Source organism: Entelurus aequoreus, linkage group LG04 (genome assembly GCF_033978785.1).
Source record: "Entelurus aequoreus isolate RoL-2023_Sb linkage group LG04, RoL_Eaeq_v1.1, whole genome shotgun sequence".
Classification (NCBI taxonomy): Eukaryota; Metazoa; Chordata; class Actinopteri; order Syngnathiformes; family Syngnathidae; genus Entelurus; species Entelurus aequoreus.
In genome coordinates this window covers 34856041-34874866 of record NC_084734.1, presented here as the reverse complement: position 1 = coordinate 34874866, position 18826 = coordinate 34856041, and the positions used below count along the sequence as shown (strand labels likewise).

At 37.9% G+C, this 18826-nt stretch overlaps 1 protein-coding gene across 1 annotated transcript in view; it reads right to left on the bottom strand.

Annotated features, from left to right (window-relative positions):
* The window catches only part of tbpl1 (TBP-like 1), a 76995-nt gene extending 58969 nt beyond the window's left edge, over positions 1–18026 (bottom strand). Inside the window, exon 1 of the mRNA XM_062043524.1 lies at positions 17901–18026. The gene's annotated coding sequence lies outside the window, so the exon portion shown is untranslated. The remainder of the gene's footprint in view (positions 1–17900) is intronic.
* Between the last annotated feature and the right edge of the window lie 800 nt (positions 18027–18826).

The window sequence follows — 18826 nt, the reverse complement described above, 5'->3', positions numbered from 1 at the left end:
GAATACTTTCCGGATGCACTGTACATTTACAAAAGTAAATGTATATTCATAATTCATTAGGCAGCTTAGAAACGAGCATTTTCAAGTATTTTCTTTTTTATCTCTACTCATGGTTCTTACTATTTTACAAGTTTTATGATTTTTATTTTATCGGCCGTGCTTGTGAGGGCGCTTTTGTGTCAGCGTCCTGGTGGCCATGGTCTGATGACCTCCTGGTGCAGATGGCTCCTGTGATAGTGTTTACACATATGTCTCCTCTGTACTCAGCCATGCAATCATTTGTCCATATAGTTGCATAGTTGCAAATGTGTGTGTGTGTGTGTGTGTGTGTGTATGTGTGTGTGTGTGTGTGTGTGTGTGTGTGTGTGTGTGTGTGTGTGTGTGTGTGTGTGTGTGTGTGTGTGTGTGTGTGTGTGTGTGTGTGTGTGTGTGTGTGTGTGTGTGTGTGTGTGTGTGTGTGTGTGTGTGTGTTTGTGTTTGGTACGTGCGTTCGTGCGTACATATGTGATAATGGGGGATCTGGGTCACCAGGGTATTGTTTTCAACTTTGTAAAACACTTTGCGTTGCATTTCTTTTATGTATGAAAAGCGCTTTACAAATAAAGTTTGATTGAGTTTGATTGATTAATGAATATAAACATGTATTAAGGCAAAATACAGGGTACTGACGTCACACGATGAAAAGGAAGAACATTTTCTGGAACAACAAAAACACAGGTGGTCACTAGCAGGCCTCCAATAATATACAGTATAAAGTAGGATTAAATATTTGATAGAGTCTTTGTCATCATTCAGTTTTCCTCTCACTAGCTGAACATTACTGTCATGTTTATTTATACGTACATAATATATTACTACTAGGCTTGCAGTTACGTGTGCGTACAGTATGTGCGCATGCAAGTCAAATGCTTGTACAAGTTTGCTCCCTTTGCATCAGGCTTGGGAGGCGGGACAATAAGTAGCCAAGAAGGTGTCTTTATCATGGGTTTGGGTGGGGGCTCTGAAAGGAGTAAAAGGGAGGCAGAGGGGCATGTGTGTAATGTCTCCGCCCGGGCGCTGGCCTTTGTATCAGAGCAGTCAACACATCCCGGAATATCAGCAGTGGACGTTTGCTTCATCCGGTAATATTGGCAGGTTATGTTGGGGTGTATCAGCTCCTCTGCTGGGACGCATGCAGGGAGGCGTAACGTGGTACGTTTAGGGACTACTCCTAGCTGTATCTGCCTTCCTGGGCTCTGATAGTGCAAGACATAGATAACGAGTGCATGTCTGTATCAGTGCTCTGTTGTTGGGAGAGCTAACTCCGAAGATAGGATGGAGTGAGATCATTAACCTACATTTGCGCAAGGGAAAAAAACAGGTCCAATACAAAGGCTGTATTCAAAGTTCTGCTCGTACACCACTGCAAACTACACCATACCTCGCTTTTTTGTTTGCCACACTTTTTGTATGATTCAGTTTTCAACAAAAGTTTGCCCTGGTTTTTGTAAACCCTCTAGGTCGGGGGTCAGCAACCCACGGCTCTAGAGCCGCATGCTGCTCTTTAGCGCCACGCTAGTGGCTCCCTGGACCTCATTCAGAGTTGTGTGAAAATGGAAAAAGTTTGTTTTAATATGGTTTCTGTAGTAGGACAAACATGACACAAACCTTACTAATTGTTAGAAATCCCACTGTTTATATTAAACATACTTCACTGATGAAAGTATTTGGCAAGCACGGTTTTGTCCTACTAATTTCAGCGATCCGTGAACTCATCGTAGTTTGTTAACATGTACAACTTTCTCCGATGCTGCCACAGAAAGACATGTTTTTTGCCAATCCTTTTTTTGTCTCATTTTGTCCACCAAACGTTTTCTGTTGTGCATTAATGCAGTGGTCCCCAACATTTTTGTAGCTGCGGACCGGTCAACGCTTGAAAATTTGTCCCACGGACCAGAGGTGGGGAGGGGGAATATGTTTTTTTTTTGTCATAAAGAAATACAATCATGTGTGCTTACGGACTGTATCCCTGCAGACTGTATTGATCTAGATTGATATATAATGTATATATTGTATTTTTATGTTGATTTAATAAAAAAATATATATATATTATTTTTATTTATTTTTTTAATTTCTTGTGCGGCCCGGTACCAATCGGTCCACGGACCAGTGGTTGGAGACCACTGCAATAATGCACAAAGGTGAGCTTTGTTGTTGTCATTGACTTGTGTGGAGTAGTTATCAGGCATATTTGGTCAATCCATGGCTGCAAGTTATTTGATTTTAAAATGCTATTCAGGCTAGCTGTATGTACATATTACATCATTATGCCTCATTAGTGGTTAGAGTGTCCGCCCTGAGATCGGTAGGTTGTGAGTTCAAACCCCGGCCGGGTCATACCAAAGACTATAAAAATGGGACCCATTACCTCCCTGCTTGGCACTCAGCATCAAGGGTTGGAATTGGGGGTTAAATCACCAAAAATGATTCCCGGGCACGGCTACGCTGCTGCCCACTGCTCCCCTCACCTCCCAGGGGGTGATCAAGGGGATGGGTCAAATGCAGAGGACAAATTTCACCACACCTAGTGTGTGTGTGACAATCATTGGTACTTTAACTTAACTTTAACTTTAATTTGTAGGTATATTTGAGCTCATTTAATTTCCTTTACTTATGTCCTCCTCTGTGTATTTCATTTATATTTGCATGTCTCATGACACATTATCTGTATGTAATATTGGCTGCATTTGTGATATTTGTTTGTGTGCCCTGTTGTTCCAGACCACAGCAAACGTTACCGTGCTGTTCGAGACCACAGCAAACGTTACCATGTTGTTCCAGACCACAGCAAACGTTACCGTGTTGTTCCAGACCACAGAAAACATTACCTAGCTTACCAAAGATTGTAATAAATCTATTAGAAAAAGACAGCCTGCCTTTTCCTTTAACTTGGACGCACACATCTATACCTTTGGCCATTCTAAGACAGTCATTTCCAGGTGTTGTCTCACTCTCGGAAAAGCCTCTGTTTTACCAATGTTTTCCATCCATCCATCCATCCATTTTCTACCGCTTGTCCCTTTCGGGGTCGCAGGGGGTGCTGGAGCCTATCTCATTTGCATTCAGGCGAAAGGCGGGGGTACACCCTGGACATGTCGCCACCTCGTCGCAGGGCCAACACAGATAGAGAGACAACATTCACACTCACATTCTCACACTAGTTTTCCAATGTTGTAAAAATATGTAGAATAAATATTACATTTCAACATTTCTGCCAACGAAGATTTGCGTCAGCCTGCGACACACGTTTCTTTCAGCACGGCATGGTGCCAGGCAAACAAAACAAATACCTGTGCAAACAGATATTCTCAAACATGAACAACATCAAATCCAAATACCGCCCCCGCCTCACAGATAAGAGCTTGCAGTCTAACATAGCTATAATAAACACTTACATCATGTGTTGCCTTCATTTTAACACATATATAAGGCTTTTAATTTTTTGCGGCCCCAGATTTGTTTTTTTGTATTTTTGGTCCAATATGGCTCTTTCAACATTTTGGGTTGCCGGCCCCTGCTCTAGGTTATCATACGACCAAATGTTGCACGAAACAAATCAGCATACAGTATCATTCCACAAAGTCGGGTGACCACACAAAAAATCACACGTGTTGTAGGGCTAGTCTTGGCAAGGACTTTGCGATACCATATGTATAACAATTAGAGATGTAAATCTTAAAACAAGTCACGATTGAAATCGATTCTGATTCTTGGGGTGACGATTCGATTCAGAATAAATTCTCCATTCAGCACGATTCTCGATTCAAACAGATCCTAGCAAAATATCATTTGGTATGAAAATAATAATAAAACCTTTTCAAAACAGGTTATAGGTTACAAAAGGTTCTCTTGGCTGCTGAAAAAGGATGTATAGTAAGTAAGTGCGGCAATGGTCTAAAAACGTCTTTTAAAAAAAACATTCTTGAAAATTTTGAATCGATTTAGAATCAGATAAATAAGAATCAAAGTAAAGCTGTAAATAAACCATTTTCAACACTCATATTCCCTATACTTAGTCACAAAATATAATACACTATTGCAGTATTCTGATATGATGATATATGGCAATATATAGTTCAATGATAAATGTAAAATGCAGCCTAAAATACAAGTTGTATGAACGTACACTAGATGACAGTCATTATTATTTCGACAAACTGAGGCAAAAACCATATAAGTCAAATGACCGTTTTACATTTATTGCACTTGTACAGAAAGTAGATTAAGTTTTTTTGCCATGTAAAAGGGGAACTGCACTTTTTTTTTTTTTTTTGCCTATCTTTCACAACCCTCATGTAGGACAAGAACACGTATGTCTCTCTTTTTGTATGCATTCTAATTTGTAATATATGGCAAGTACGAGGTGGCTAACAATGTTGAAGTTAAATGTTAATGTTAAAGTCCAAACGATTGTCACACACACACTGGGTGTGGTGAAATGTGTCCTCTGCATTTGACCCATCCCCATGTTCACCCCCTGGGTGGTGAGGGGAGCAGTGAGCAGCAGCATGTGCCGCGCTCGGGAATCATTTGGTGATTTAACCCCCAATTCCAATCCTTGATGCTGAGTGCCTAGCAGGAAGGCAATGGGTCCCATTTTTTTTATAGTCTTTGGTATGACTCGGCCGGGGATTGAACTCACAACCTTCCAGTCTCAGGGCAGATACTCTAACCACAAGAGCCACTGAGCCACAAGGCCAATGTAGCTAAGCGAGTAATCTATTGCTCCCAAAATTCCCCTTTAAAAAACTGCCAAAATTTACATGTTGTGACCTGCAGATTAACCAAATATTAGCGATATTGTTACTATAAGCCAGACATGGGCCATTATTTTGACTGGGGGGGCAAAATTTTAAGAAACAAATGTGTCTGAGGGCCGGTATATCTATTTTTAGGAACACTAATACAAAACCTCACAATGTCTGATTGAATACTAAAAACTTTATGACAGACCGCCTTAAAAACGGAATGGAATTTAAAAAAATGTTTCTGAATGAGACACCCAGAATGTACATGAAAATAAAGAATGTGGGATTTACAATATTATCTATGAACGATAAAACACTGAATATTGACAACGTATGAACGTCACAACACCCCCCCTCCCTCGAGCCACATATTTTACAATCAAGCGAAACACAAGAAAAATGCAACAAACACAGCAAAATATGAATGCGAAGGGTAAAAAAAAACAACTCACCTACAATCTGATACATCACTATGCTTTAGAACTTCGTTGTAAAAATCTCCTTCCGCGTCTGTCCCTGACACCCGCATTTCAGGCTGGTTGCTCTGGAAACACTCTGTGGAAACGCTCCCCACCCACACTGCTTGGTGCCTCGTCTGAGCTGCTGTGACTTAGATTACCATAGTAACTAATTAGATTACCATAGTAACTAGTATATTATGCAAAAGCACAAATTCCAACCATTGAAAGACTTACGGTCATTTGAAAACATCACTGCACATCATAATGGCAGCTACAGTTTCCATCTTAGAGATCTAGCAAAATGACTTGGGAATGTCCGGCGGGCCAGATTGAAAAGCTTAACGGGCCGCAATTTGCCCAGGTCTGCTATAAGTGCTAGTGCAGAGGAACTACCGGCAATAAATGTGAGTTTTGCATTGTACAACCCCTTTAAATGTCCAAAAATGTCCTTTGCTTTTTATCTGTTGACTCCTTGCACTGCCTTGCTCATAACTAACACCACATTCATGACCTGAGAGCTGCCCCTTCTGTGGACATTCTTAAACTAAAAACACATTTAAGAGTGTGTCAGTAATATTCCGTTATCATTTTTATTATTTCACATATCAATTATTATTATTTATTTTTACTACCATATGTATTATTTAATTTGCAATGTCTCTGTTATTGCATCATGCAATATGCTTATTTTGATTGTACTGTTTGTATTTTATCCATGTGAAGCACTTTATGTGATGTATGAATAAAATTGACTTACCTACTTTACTGAGCAAAAGTTGTATTTAAAATCAGCCCAAAACATGACGTTAAAGGAAATAAAAAATGTATATTAATACATAAAAATCTATATCATATTGTTAGAAAAAGTATTGCGATACATTGACATATTAATAGTTTTTCCCACCACTAACGGCTTACTTAGTTTCTGTGCTTTTGTTAATCGAATGCGGGCTGCATTTGTAGGAACATTTCCTTTAAAGTCCCAATCATATGAAAGGTTTGGCATAAGAAAACTGACACTTTATTTGTTTTTGTGTCAAGCAAACACACTTGCAACATATCAACTGTTTGTGTGTATCTTAGTTGTAAAAGTTTGTTTATGCGTGACTATTTTGACTCTCTGTGATGTGGCTAGACTTTACAGCTTTAGCCAAGCAGACACACCAGAGGCTCAAGTGGGCAAACTGGGATGAAGAGGAGTAAGAGGAGAAGCAGAGGGGATGCAGTCCAGGTTTTAGTGGAGTGCAGGAGGCTCACACACACAAACGCTTCAATGGGAGATAGAAAACTGAGCAGTGTCCCACTCTTTTGTTTATAAACTGAAGATTCGCTCAGAGTGACAGAGAGCAGTGCTCTGGAAAACTACCACCCAGTGATGCACACGAATACACTGTGTACACAATTATTTGACTTTTAAAAAAAATTATTCCTTAGAACTACATAACTTTTGTTCAATACCAAATGTTAAAAAACTCAAAAAGGACTATTTAAGGAGGTAAAATTGAAGTTTGGCTTGAAAATGTGTTCAAAAGGGGTCCATAATCTCGCAATAGGGTTTAGGTCAGGGGAGGAAGACCTCCCTGATTATCATTTCAATCGGAATTAAACGATTTGGTGCATTTGCAAACAGCTAAAATTATGTACAAAGCAAACTATAACCTGCTAGCCGAGAATGTACAACAATTCTTCTCAACAAGAGGAGAAATATAACCTTAGAGGAAAATCTAATTTAAAACATTTGAATGCGCGTACAACACCTAATACCTTTAGTATATATGTATGTGGAATTAAATCATGGAACGGATCAACCAAATAAATTAAACAAAGCAACAATATGATTCAGTTTAATAGACTGTTTAAACTACAAGTGTTCACAAAGTTCACAGAGCAAGAATTATGATGAACATCATGAACACTTTTTTTTTCTTTTGAGATAAAGATTAGTTATGTATTTAATATTTGTTTACTTACTATGTTATATTAATTATTTATTATTTATTCATTCACTGTTCTATTACAGAGAACAAGGAAATGGGATAGAATTGCTATGGAATGAAAAGGGGTAGGATTAATGAAGCTCTGCTTCTTCCTACTCCTTTTCAGACGTGCTGTAATGAAACAACTGGAAATATGTGGCGCATTACATTGTATCGTATGCATGTTCCAAATAAACTGAAACTGAACTGAACTGAACATTTACCTTACACTTTACTTCACAGATTGTTGTTATTGTATTTTAACAGTCTAACTTGTTTTTTTTTTACATTTTGAATATTTAATGAATATGACTAGACAGCACGGTGTCACAGTGTGGTTAGCGCTCGTGCCTCACAGCGAGAAGGTCCTGGCTGTGTGGAGTTTGCATGTTCTCCCCGTGACTACGTAGGTTCTGTCCGGCTGATTGGCAACACTAAATGTGAATGTGAGTGTGAATGGTTGTCTGTCTGTGTTGGGTGTACCCTGCCTTAACCCAGATATGGACAAGCAGTAGAAAATGGATGGACAGATATGACCAAGAACATTGCCTGTACAGTTACCCAAACGTTTATACTGACCCTCAAACAAATTATTTCCAAAGGAGCTAGAATGGACAACTATTGACGCTCCGTCACATCTTGTTTGTGTCTGATTTTTATGTTGTATATACACCTCTCGACCGGCCACAACATTCGGCAAACCTGCGCAAAAAAGAATACTTTTTACAGAGGCACAGGTCTGTAGGTGGTTTGTCACTCCCTAATTTAAGATTTTACTATTGGGAAGCCAACATACAGTACATAAAATTATTTCTTGGATCCACAAACCTGAATTGAGTTGGTGCAGACTGGAAGCTGAATCATGCTCTACCTCGCTACTAGCTTTTACTTACATTATTCTTATTTTATTTTTGTATATATATTTATTTATTATTATGTTTTATTTTATTTTTTGATTATTTATTTATTTGTTTTGGGGGGGGGAGAAGAAAAAAAAAAGTGTCTGTTTTCTCAGTACCTGTATTATGATTTCCCTATCAAATGAATAAATAAATATTATTTTTTTTTAAAAAGTGTGCAAATGACATATATCGCTTGCCATCATCATGCTGATGCAAAACATTCCCTTCAAACATTGTTCAAGATTACTTTTGGGCGTTCTTGTCACCATCCACACTTTTAACTTAACCGACAACTTTTACATTTATCCATCACATGCTATATGCAGATAAATGTCTGTGTGTGTGTGTGTGTGTGTGTGTGTGTGTGTGTGTGTGTGTGTGTGTGTGTGTGTGTGTGTGTGTGTGTGTGTGTGTGTGTGTGTGTGTGTGTGTGTGTGTGTGTGTGTGTGTACACATTCCAGACAATAAACTCCATCATACTGTAGAAAAGAAGACTTCCAGGCCATTAACCCACGCTGTGTCTGAATATTAGTCTTATTTTGCAGGAATCCCTCCTCCCGTCGGATGTTCTTGTCACCAAGTATCAGAAAGGACTGTGTTCTCTTTTGTTTTTAATTATTTTTAATAATAATATTTCCACTGCAATAAACATGTTCATAACTCTCTCTTATTGTCCACAGCATCCTGTACCCCTACACTCCCCGCTGGGTATTTGCACTCTCCGCAACCTCGCTTTTTGTTGTTTTAGTTTGATGTTCTGCCTCTTCAGATGGACTTGAACCGAGAAGAAGCAATGTGTGTGCTGGGGGAGCAAAGAGGGCGAGGGGTGGGGGGTTGCGGGGTGTGTGGCTGCGATAATGGACAGAGAGCTGGAGTGCTAGGACAAAGATGGATGATGTTTTTCTCGCCCCCGGCTTCACTCAGAGATTACAGTTGTTATTTCTTTTACAGACTCCCAAGCAACTGCTTTATTTCCATTTTTCATGTTCTTGTTTATTCACAGTTTAATTCCCAGTGACACAGACAACTTGTGGGATGTTTTCCAGTATTAAAGAAGGAAATATACTCTATGTCTTTTCCTTGTTTTATTTACTCTAAAAAGATAAACGGCTGGAATGTCCCAATTTAATTGTGTCAAATTAAACTTCCGTATCGCTCAGTTTCATACCCAATATACATTTGAAAATGTAAATACTGTTCTAAATACCTGCAGCTCTTGCCTATAGCCTAGCTGAAAATAATTCAAATTTAGCTTGATTTGCATTTTCATTTCATTTGGAACTATCAATAAGCATCAATACTTCAAATGACAGAGCTCTTAACGCAAAAACGTGTATTTCAAATTAACATACCCTATTGAAATTAATTGAAATCAATATTGAGGGGAACTGCACTTTTTCGGGATTTTGCCTATTGTTCGCAATCATCATGAGAGACAATCATTTTCAACACACATTTTTTTTTTTTTTTTAGGATTCTGAAGATGATAAAAAAAAGCGCTTGCAAAATGCGGCTAATGGGAGTCACCATTGTAGCCTCTAAGACAACTTCAAAACCCTCCATCAATGTTTTATATACACACTGCATATCTACATATAATGTAGTAACAGACGCGTTCGTAACAATATGTAATATGTACAATATTTACTGTATTTTGGTCTTTTTAAGCATTGTTTGAACTAATTCCTCAGAGCATTTATTTGCGTTTCAATGGCAGTGCACTTCCGACTTCCTGCAACAAATGTGTGTTCCTACTATTGGAAACAAACCCGAGCGTTTTCTAATTATGGCAGACTTGGTAAGAGACAACGAAGACGACTATTTTCGGACAAATGAGGATTCACAACCTTATCTTTTTGAAGCTGAATATACAGAGGATGAACTACTGCTTCTAGACGCGAGCACCATAAGAGACTGAATCGTTGGAACAGACGGAAGCCAAAAAAGTGATGTCGGTGTGACTTGACTGTGCAAATGTGGAACTTGGAGCCAAGCTATGCCAACATAAATGGCGTGCTTACCCAAATTCGACTGGAAAAAAAACTTTCCCAGCCAGCTGGACCAAACAGACAAATAACCATCAACAGAGTCACTATAATATTGATTATCATACATACAGCACATCACCGTGTATAAACAAAACAAATGTGGTCTAATACTTTCATGTTTTTCAGTCAGTACAGATTGCTGTCCTATCGCAGTGTTTTGCATTACAGCCATTCAGCTGTTGACGCAGTAGCTAGCTTACCTCTTGCTGTAGCTAGCTTACGGCTAATGCTGTAGCATGCCGTCGCAAGACGAAGTGTTACTACGCTAGAAAAAGAGTTCCTCAGTGTTTGCTCTTTCAATAACAATGTTGCAACAGCTTGATTATTATACAGGTTACGGAACGTAAATGATGTATTGTTGGTGGTTTTTAGATGCATTTTCAAAGTGATTTAGAGGCAATATGCATTGGTCCCATTAACTGCATTGCTAGCCACCTAGAACGAGCCCGATTATTACAAATTAGATTGCAAAAAAAACGTTATCTTCTTGTCTGTCACAAGGATTGTGAACAATAGGCAACATTTCTAAAAAAGTGCAGTTCCCCTTTTACTGGGTCATGTTATGATTTTTTTTTTACATAAAAAAAAACATTTGGTTGTGGTCTTCAAAACATTTAATTGTGTTTATTTTATCAGAATATAGCCTAAATGATTTTTTACAGGTGCTTTCTGACAGTTTACCTTGGAGAGCAAACTTCTAAGGTATCTCCTTGCAGCTGCTTCTCCGTCAAACACACCATCAGCAGCTTTCCCATATTTTCATGGATAAACGTCCACTGTTTAGATATCATTCTAACATTCTTGGCTGGTGTTGGACTCATTCTGCTTGAGTATGGTGCAGACTAGCAGTGATTCGCTTGAAATGCTTCGCTAAGTTGGTGACACGCTTGGTCATTTAAATTTAAATTTAGCTTGATTTTCATTTTCATTTATTTGGAGCTGGTAATAGACATACAGTATTTTAAATATGTAATTTTTAAGGGAATGTAAAATTGTTCCTCTCTATTTTGGTGACAGTTAAATAGAATTGTTTTTGTCAATAAATGAAAGGCATGTTGAAATTAGCAATGCCTCAAGCAGCTTTAATGATGCATTAAAAGGCAAACTGCCTCATTCTTTCAGGTTGTACATAATTGCATGACAAAATTGATTTAACAAAAACATAGGGTGTACACTGCTTACCGCTCGAATGCAGCTGAGGTAGCCTCCAGCACCCCCCACGACCCCGAAAGGGACAAGCGGTAGAAAATGGATGGATGGATATAGATGTATGAAATTCCTGGGTGTTAAAAATGATCAACATGTATACTGAACCAAACCAAAAACCGTGGTGGATCTGAACCGGGGATTTTGTGAACTGTTCCACCTCTAATCATTTACATGCATATACATATATACATATTAGGGGTGTGGGGAAAAATCGATTCGAATTCGAATCGCGATTCTCATGTTGTGCGATTCAGAATCAATTCTCATTTTTAAAAAAATTTTTTAAATTTTTTTAATATTTATTTTTATTTTTTTTAAATTAATCAATCCAACAAAACAATACACAGCAATACCATAACAATGCAATCCAATTCCAAAACCAAACCCGACCCAGCAACACTCAGAACTGCAATAAACAGAGCAATTGAGAGGAGACACAAACACGACACAGAACAAACCCAAAAGTAGTGAAACAAAAATGAATATTATCAACAACAGTATCAATATTAGTTACAATTTCAACATAGCAGTGATTAAAAATCCCTCATTGACATTATCATTAGACATTTAACATTTTTAAAAAAAAAAGAACAATAGTGTCACAGTGGCTTACACTTGCATCGCATCTCACAAGCTTGACAACACATTGTGTCCAATATTTTCACAAAGATAAAATAAGTATTTTTGGTTCATTTAATAGTTAAAACAAATTTACGTTATTGCAATCAGTTGATAAAACATTGTCCTTTACAATTATAAAGCTTTTTACAAAAATCTACTACTCTGCTTGCATGTCAGCAGACTGGGGGAGATCCTGCTGAAATCCTATGTATTGGATGAATAGAAAATCGTTTTGAATCGGGGAAAAATCGTTTTTGAATCGAGAATCGTGTTGAATTGAAAAAAAAAATCGATTTTGAATCGAATCAAGACCCCAAGAATCGATATTGAATCGAATCGTGGGATACCCAAAGATTCACAGCCCTAATACATATGCATGTCAAATATTATATGCATATACATATATACGGGCAGCACGGTGTGACAGGGGTTAGTGCATGTGCCTCACAATACGAAGGTCCTGAGTACAATCTGTGTGGAGTTTGCATGTTTTCCATTTCGTGGGTTCCCTCCGGGTACGCCGGCTTCCTCCCACCTCCAAAGACATGCACCTGGGGATAGGTTGATTGGCAACACTAAATTGGCCCTAGTGTGTGAATGTGAGTGTGAATGTTGTCTGTCTATTTGTATTGGCCCTGTGATGAGGTGGCGACTTGTCCAGGGTGTACCCCGCCTTCCGCCCGAATGCAGCTGAGATAGGCTCAAGCACCCCCCGCGACCCCGAAAGGGACAAGTGGTAGAAAATAGATGGATGGATGGATGGATGGATATACATATATACATACATATATATGTATATATACATACAGTATACATATACATATATTGTGTATATATATATCAATGACGTGCAGTCAGGGGAGGCAAGTGAGGCGGGGCCTCACGTGCTATCATGGAAAGAAAAAAAATTTAAAAAGACAAAAAAATAATTAAATTGTTATATGTATCCAGTGATTATACTATAAAGTTATTTTCCATTTAACTTCACCAGTTTTAGATTATTTGTATTCAAAATCTCTGAATTTTCACATTTGCCGTTCAAATACTGAGAAGAGACTTGCAGTGAGTCAGCAGCCCGTTGAGCCTCACCAAGGATTGCGCAATGACTCGGCTAACTGCTGGCCTGCTGTGCAGTGAGACCGTATTGCTATATGAATTATATTATACATTTCCATAATTTAGTTAGCTGAGGTATATAATGTACAGTGTATTTTGTCAACAACTGTATGTGTGTAACGTATTTCTTGTGCTGAGCAATCATAAAACTGCTGCGAAGACGTACTGGCTGAGGCTCACAGTAATCCCGCCTCATGGTGGTAGAGGGCGCTAGTGATCCCAGGGATCAATTTTGTGACTACTCGGCTGCAGAATAAGTGACAACAAGCAAACAGTTAGCGATTGTTTATTTTTTCCCCATCGCCTGGACTTTTAACATAGAGGATTACATATCTAAAATAAAACAGTTTTCTAAACTGGACTTTCATTCGAAGCAGGAGGTAATAATTAAAGAAAGATCTCCATCGAGACAGAGGGACTTTTAAAACTGAAGAAAGATAAGGAAGACTTCTATAAACAAGTTATCGATGCTTTTGTTCAGAAGGAGCGGCGCATGGACTTCATTTATAAGTAAAGGTAAGACCATAATAAAGTTTTTTTTATTAAATGGGCTTTTTTGTGTGCTACAGTTTGTATGTGTAAAGTTAAAGTTAAGTTAAAGTACTAATGACTGTCACACACACTAGGTGTAATGAAATTTGTCCTCTGCATTTGACCCATCCCCCTGATCACCCCCTGGGAGGTGAAGGGAGCAGTGAGCAGCAGCGGCGCCGCGCCCGGGAATCATTTTTGGTGATTTAACCCCCAATTCCAACCCTTGATGCTGAGTGCCAAGGAGGGAAGAATGCTGGTATGAGCTTTTAAACATAACCCTTTAACTGCTGCCAATCAAATGGTGAATAAGATATATATAGTATATATACGTATGTATATATATATATATATATATATATATATATATATATATATATATATATATATATATATATATATATATACATATATATATATACGTATATATATATATATATATATATATATATATATATATATATATATATATATATATACGTATATATATATATATATATATATATATATATATATATATATATATATATATATATATATATATATATATATATATATATATATACGTATATATATATATATATATATATATATATATATATATATATATATATATATATATATATATATATATATATATATATATATATATATATATATATACACTACCGTTCAAAAGTTTGGGGTCACATTGAAATGTCCTTATTTTTTAAGGAAAAGCACAGTACTTTTCAATGAAGATAACTTTAAAGAAATACACTCTATACATTGCTAATGTGGTAAATGACTGTTCTAGCTGCAAATGTCTGGTTTTTGGTGCAATATCTACATAGGTGTTTAGAGGCCCATTTCCAGCAACTATCACTCCAGTGTTCTAATGGTACAATGTGTTTGCTCATTGGCTCAGAAGGCTAATTGATGATTAGAAAACCCTTGTGCAATCATGTTCACACATCTGAAAACAGTTTAGCTCGTTACAGAAGCAACAAAACTGACCTTCCTTTGAGCAGATTGAGTTTCTGGAGCATCACATTTGTGGGGTCAATTAAACGCTTAAAATGGCCAGAAAAAGAGAACTTTCATCTGAAACTCGACAGTCTATTCTTCTTCTTAGAAATGAAGGCTATTCCACAAAACTGTTTGGGTGACCCCAAACTTTTGAACGGTAGTGTATATATATTAGGGTTGCACATCTCTCTCTGATAAACGATTCGATATGCATCTAGATACACAGGTTACGATTCGATTAAAAAACGATATCCTTTTATTACAGACCGATTCGATTCGATTCGATTCCGAACGATACGATTCGATTTGACGGTTAATATTCAAGACTCCAAATCCCCAAGCATTGTGGCCTTACGGCACTGGCAAAAAAAAACAGAATAACAAAATCACACGTCAATGTATTTATCTTTAGACATGGACCAAAAAAATTCTGGCTGAATTGTAGGATGGGAACTCCAGAGGTAAAAGTAGCACAGAATAGTAACAACAAAGTGCAATATTTCAGCCTGAGCATAGTTTTGAACACTAGAGGTAGGTAACAAAGATTCAATATTTCAACCTGAGCATATAGTGTTTTGAACACCAGAGGTAGGTAACAATGAACACTAGAGGTAGGTAACAAAGGTGAAACATTACAATGTAAACAAGTTACGTACACCTAGTACACATCTCAAAATGTGGCAACAATGAGCATAGTGACAAGTGCTTTGTGTAAAAGAATAGAGAAAATAAATACATATGTAAAAAGAAAAATCAAACTACTGTGTGTGAGGTACCGTTTCCCAGGTCAAAAAGCAGTAGTTCACTTACAATATGCCTGTGCATTTTCATCATCACTGTCCTCTGCTTTTTTGGAGGGCAGATTTTTTTTTTAAGGAAAATCAACTGATCCACATGCTCATGTTTGAGCAGACTACGTTTTGTGGAAACAATGTCTCCCACAGTACTGAACACACGTTCAGATTCCGTGTGTTTCACTTGATGTCCTTTTTGATGCCGAAAGAGGCGATTTCAGCCACTTGAATGACGGCGAAATAATTTAAGGCTCACAATTTGTAATCCATCCACAAGTAAAGAAAACTTGGATTATTTCACTTTATGTACTTTTTTATGCCGAAAGAGGCGATTTAAAAGAGGCGATTTCAGCCACTTCGGTCATTACAGCCGAGTTTAGATATACTTTTCGAGACGAGTGACGTCAGCGCAATCCCGCGTAAGGGGGTGCATTTTACGGCAGGGGTGCGTTTCCCGGCACAACAGGTTGCAGAGGTGTCTTTTAGCCAGAGATGACAGCAGTGGCAAGTCCTGCTGCTCTTTCCACCACTGTAGTGGGTTTTTTGAAAATCTTTCTCGGTCCATTATCACCTTCGGTCAGACTGACGCTTTCGTTCTCCTCCACATTCATTTTCCGTGTTGTCTCTTGTTTATCACTCGTGCTAATACCAGCTAGGCGGCTACCGTGTTTGGCGAGTAGCTTCAGCTCTCGCGTTGTTTTAGAGACGCTGACGCATATTGTAATCTAGCCAACCCATGCAAAGTCTAGCGATAACCGATCCATGACTCTATAACCGATTTAGCTAGGAATTCATGGATTATTCGCATTGATTGAGGAGTCTGCTACCGATGCAATCTAATCGCTCACTTGTTGAACCGAATACTCGGTTGCATCGGTTTATCATTCACAACCCTAATATATATATATATATATATATACATATATATATACATACGTATATATATATATATACCGTAATTTCCGGACTATAAGCCGCACCAGCTAAATTTAGGGGAAAATACAGATTGCTCCATATATAAGCCGCACCCGACTATAAGCCGCAGGGTTTTGTTGTGTAATTACCGTAGTATATAGGGGTTCCTGCTACCACGGAGGGGATTGTCGGGACAGAGATGACTGTTTGGGAACCCAAAGCATCCCATTTATTAACAATACATCTTTCAATCATTCAATCAAACTTTCACATCTTTGACATGGCGAACAGCATTCGTGCAGAGTACAAATAATACAACGGTGCAAAGTAATACAAAGTGCTCGCCTGTACGTTATCAAAATAACCAGCCTACCGGTATATGAAAAGTCGGTCTTTAATCATTGTGTCATCGTCTTCCTCCTGCGTACTAAAACCACCGAAATCCTCTTCGTCGGTGTCGGAGAAGAACAGGCCGTAAATAAGCCGCACCCTTGTATAAGCCGCAGGGACCAGAACGAGGGGAAAAAGTAGCGGCTTATAGTCCGGAAATTACGGTATATATATATATACACACACACACATATACATATATACACATATATACTGTATATATACATACACACACACACACATATATACTGTATATATACACATATAGATATATGCATATATACAGTATACATATACACACATATATACTGTATACATATATACTGTATAGATATATATACATATATTTACCTATATATACATATAGATGTATACATCTATATATGTATACATATATATATATATATATATATATATATATACATATATATATATATCTATATATATATGTATATATATATATATATATATACACACACATATACATACATACAGTACATACATATTCAAATATACATAAATACACATACATATATACATATACAGTACATATACATCTATATATATAGACATTTAAATATACATATACAATATACATTTCATATCACGTAAGATTTAATTCCAGTTGATGCGCTGACATGGCACAAAAATGTCTTAATATATGAATGTGATTTTGTTTTCCTTCTACTATTTATTTATGTATATTATTTACATATACATATATACATACACAAACACATATAATATAAATAGATATATATATATATATAAAGAAAACTCAATGTGTACATATGTACACATATTGGGTGTCCCACTTAACCATTATGTGTTAATGTGTCAATTGTATAAAGACAAAACTATTACTCAATTACCAGGGAAGGGCAAACACTAAATTAATTCGGCAGTACATTATTATTTCTGTAAAGAGAGAATTTGGGATACAGCTCTGAAAAGTGGTAAAAGCATTCGAACATTCGAGTTGTCATTAGCTTGACTTGTAAAACAATAAGCTAGCAAGCTAAGAGCAATTAATGGATTTTGGGCGTAAACAGATGAAGTGTTTAAGTTGCACATTAAAGAAGACAAGAACACAACATCTGGAAGCCATCCCTTAATGGTGACATCAGACAACCACACTGACCTTTGACACTCTAGCGGCTAATTAGCAGCACGTCCTTCCATACGCGGCCAGGTCCTGACTTTTTGTCTTTCTTCGTCCCCCTCTGACCCCCTTTTTTCCCCACCTGTTGCCCCGTGTCACTGCCACTCTGTGGAAAGAGAGGGAAAATGTTACACTTTGTTTTCAACATTTCCACCGACATCACTATGACAACAAATGATAGCATCTTTTGTTTTTTGGCGTACAGACCTCAATAGGGACATAAGTAATAGATGTAAAGTTATGGCCGCATGTTGCGTGTTTTTTGAGTCAACAAGCCAAGGCAAAAAAGGACGTGCAAAATCTTTTTCATAAGCTATTTTAGTCCGTCTCCGTCTCCCTGGTGTACACATTAAGCTCAGAGGTGATCATCAATCTCCTCCACTCTATTATTACTTTTCCGCTTTGATTCCAGGCCCACCCAGGAGACTGAACCCCCTCCTCACTTCCTCTTTTGACTCTATCGCTTTGTTCACCTCGCCCGCCAATGCTGCCTGCATCGCATTCAATCCGAAATATCTCTCGTATATTTGCTCTCTTGGAGATGTTGCGACACCGGAAGCAGAAAGGTCAGCTCTCGAGGGAAATACCTCTTATCCATGCACAAGCCAAAGACGCTGAAACAAGATGATGCACTAAATTACTTCCAACAGCAAGGTGCTCATCCTGTCCAATGATGGCCTGCCCTCCTTCCCCCTGGTGGCATTGGTGCGGAATGATGTGAGAGGCCAAACAGAGGATTTTGGGTGCCTGATATCAATTACATCAGAGGGGACAGAGGCGCCAGTTTGCCATTTGAGACTTGACCCGCTTCCCTCCTCCTCCTTGTCCTTGCACTTTACCCTCCTAACTGGCACGATGTGTTGAAAGTTACTTTGTGAGTGGAAGCGGATGGATACTACTAAGTA